The sequence below is a fragment of the Manis pentadactyla genome, chromosome 7, assembly GCF_030020395.1.
Source record: "Manis pentadactyla isolate mManPen7 chromosome 7, mManPen7.hap1, whole genome shotgun sequence".
Lineage (NCBI taxonomy): Eukaryota > Metazoa > Chordata > Mammalia > Pholidota > Manidae > Manis > Manis pentadactyla.
The window spans coordinates 123,563,020-123,566,448 of record NC_080025.1 but is presented as its reverse complement, the minus strand read 5'-3'; the positions used below and the strand labels follow the sequence as shown (position 1 = coordinate 123,566,448).

General features: G+C 43.7%; 1 pseudogene; it reads left to right on the top strand.

Annotated features, from left to right (window-relative positions):
* The first annotated feature begins 781 nt into the window (after nucleotides 1–781).
* On the top strand, nucleotides 782–2,250 carry LOC118924398 (developmentally-regulated GTP-binding protein 1-like; annotated as a pseudogene).
* Nucleotides 2,251–3,429: the final 1,179 nt, after the last annotated feature.

Below are 3,429 nucleotides of genomic sequence, written 5' to 3'. Positions count from 1 at the left end.
TAACTGTAGAACCAAAACACAAAAATGGAGTCACTTATGTAAGAGACAAAATGGAGTTGGCCAACACAGGTGCATCAAGAAAAACAAAACTTAACCTTACCTAAGTTGCAAGAATTGACAGCTCTTCTCAGAAATCAGCAGAGGATGCCAGGGAATCCCCAAACACCAGGTCTGTTCACGCTATCTTGGAATGTCCTGTTTCCCTGACTCGGCCACCCTGATTCAAATGAAAAGGACCACTAGGCAACTAAGTCAGGTGAAAAAGCCAAGTAAATTGTGTGTTCAACCCCTTTAAGAACTTTTCGTCTGCGCGGGCAACTCTGAACTCAGCTTCCCGCAGCCTAGAGATCCCCGGCTTGGAAGCCGAAACCTCTCAATAAACTCAGCTTTCTGCTTTATTTTACTAATGGTGGAGAGTTTGGTTTTTGACAAAACACACATCCGTGCACACAAGGGCCAGCACAGAGGTGTCTCTGTACCGAATGTCGCACCTCCCTCCCCAAGAAAGAAATGACAGAAAACCCTCAGAGTAGGGCAGAGTGGGAGGAGGCTGAGGGACCGCAGACGCAGCATTCCGGAGTCTCGCGGTGAGCCTGGCGGGCACTGCTCTCTCGCGACACATAGGACGCACCGCGCCTGCGCACTGCAGTAGTGCCTAGTTACTGTGCAAAGTCCAGTAGCAAAGGAGTGACAGGAGACATTCAGTGTGGGGGCCCCTGCACCACCCTGAGCAGCACCCTAGCCAAGGTCACAGAGATCGGCGCGACTCAAAGAAACCACAATGGCGTCGGACCAATGGACTTCAAAGAGCAAGTCCACAGCACACCACCTGGAACTACTTAAGGCGCACCTGGCTATGCTTCCCAGAGAACTCATTGTTCCGTAAGGTGGTGGGAGTGGGAGTGGGCCAGGAGAAGGGTTTCATGTGACCAAGTGATGCTCAACTTGGGTTTATGGGTTTTCCATCTGTGGGGAAGTCAGTACTGCTCTGTATCCTGGCCAGGGTGTATTCCGAGGTGGCAGCCCATGAACTCACTACTCTCACCACTGCACCTCGTGTCATCAGATACAAAGGTGCCAAGATACAGCTCCTGGATCTCCCAGGGTGCCAGGAATGGGAAGGTAGAGGCAGCCAAGACATTGCAGTAGCTGGACTGCTTAACTTGATCCTGATTGTTCTAGATGTCCTGAAACCCTTGGGACATAAGATAATTGAAAACTATCTGGAGGGCTTTAGCATACTTGAACAGCAAACCCCCTAACATTGGTGTCTTGCCAATGGGTTTCAGCCCTGGGCAAGTTTGCTATGGATTCAGTGTGACCAAAGAAAATGACAGCAAAATGTTCTTGGGGTGAAAGGGTTATACCCAACTTTATTTCCAGGTGGCAGGTCAATCACTAAAATCCTGTTCACTCAGAGCGAGTCTGCATGCAGCAAGCCAGTCTCTGCCTCTGGGCCCCTCTGTCCACACAGCCGTCCCACACAGCTGGCCTCTGGGCCTCTGTCCTCGGCACTGCCACCACTCCAGCCTCTGTTCAGCTCTCCTGCAGCCTTACAGCCCTGCTACCATATCGTGCCCAGAGCACTGGGCGGAGCTCTTTTTATAGAGTCAACAGCCATGTATTGCCCACAGGTGTGCAGTGAGCTAGTCAGCCACAGCCAGGTGAGAATCCTGGCCACAGAAACTCTCATTTTATCTACAATTGGCTTTAAGAAGAAGGATAGGGAGTCATTAATCACACAGCCTATGTACCCTCAGAGTGAGCTAGATGCTGATGTCGTGAAGAGCATTCTGGCTGAATACAGTATTCATGCCATAGGGATGCCACAACCAGTGGCCTCACTGACATGATGGAAGGAAATAAAGTTTATATCCCCTGTATCTGTGTGCTAAGTAAGATTGATCAGATCTCCACTGAAGAATTGGATATCATTTTTAAGGTGCCCCACTGTGTACCCATCTCTCTCTATTCCCACAGGATTTGGGTGACCTGTTGAAAAAGGTCTGGAACAATCAAACTAGTGAGGATTTACACCAAACTCAAAGGCCAGTTGCCAGATTATACATCCCCAGGGGTGCTGTCTTACACCAGGACCACAATGGAAGATTTCTACGAGAAGATTCACAAAATCTTACAAAGGTTTTAAATATGCTTTGGTCTGAAATGTCTCTGTGAAACAGTGCTCATACAGTGAGTAAAGACCATACAGTGGAGGATAAGGATGTCATTCAGAATGTGAAGGAGTGAAACCTTCCCCTTTTCTCATCTGCCAAGCCAACCACAGAAGCTTTCCCCAAAACCTGGCCCTTTTCTGGCTTTGACAGCTACTGAATCAGGATTCAAGGGAGTGAGATGGAGGCATCCAAACTACAACATCTCTGTCTTATCTTGGTATCACCTTGTATATTGAATTGCATAAAGGACTTGGTAGGTTAAAAAAAAAAAAAAAAGACCAAGTGGCAAAGAAGTTCACAAATATCTCTTTGGGAATTCACAATGTAGTCAAAGAATCATAAACATTTTTGAAATCTTGTTCAGGGCATATGTATGCAAATCTGCAAATATGTAAACAAGGACACTTTTACCTGAGGTGAAGTTAATGAATGTTTAATGAATTCTTGAGTGACATAACCTTTCAGTGACAGTGCTCTCTCAGATTTTAATGCTTGCATATAGGACACATAAGTAATTACTTTCGATTTAAAGTTTTATTTTTTCATCAATTAATGGGAAATAAAGGCAAACCTGAATATATTCTATTTACAAAGAAATGACAAAATATTTTAAGTACCAAAGAAAGGACATTTTTGAAAGCTCATATAAAGACTAACTTTGTTGTTTTTAAAATATCTATATTTACAGAAATATATTAAGATAAATATAAGCTTTATGTATGACAACCCAAATATTTCATGTTTGACTTATGAATATGATGGATAGGAACTTCTATAAAACAGAAAATAAAAGGTAAATCCCTAAAATATTCAATTCTAGAATGTGTCCATGACCTTCTATGCCTTGGGCCATGTAATGAATTATCCATAGAGCACTGATAGCAATGTGACATACAATCTTATACAAAGTGGATAAAACCATTGAGCTGGGAGATGGAAGATTATAATTCTCATTTTGGCTCTGCCATTACCTGGAAGACTGTTACCAGTTCATTCATTCACTTAACAAAATTTTAGGATGTTTCTGCCATGTGCTCTGCCCTCTGCCAAGCAATGGCATGTAGCAGTTAATAAAATGTCCCTGACTTCATAAAGTTTGCAGTCTGGTCATTTAACCTCTATGCAAGTCGTTTTCTTTCTAGTGAGACACATTTCTTTAGTGTTCTCATGTGTGAAATAAAGAATTGATTATTTATAATATTCTGTCAAAAACTCCTGGGTCTTCATCAAAAAAACATGTGCTTTCAGTCAG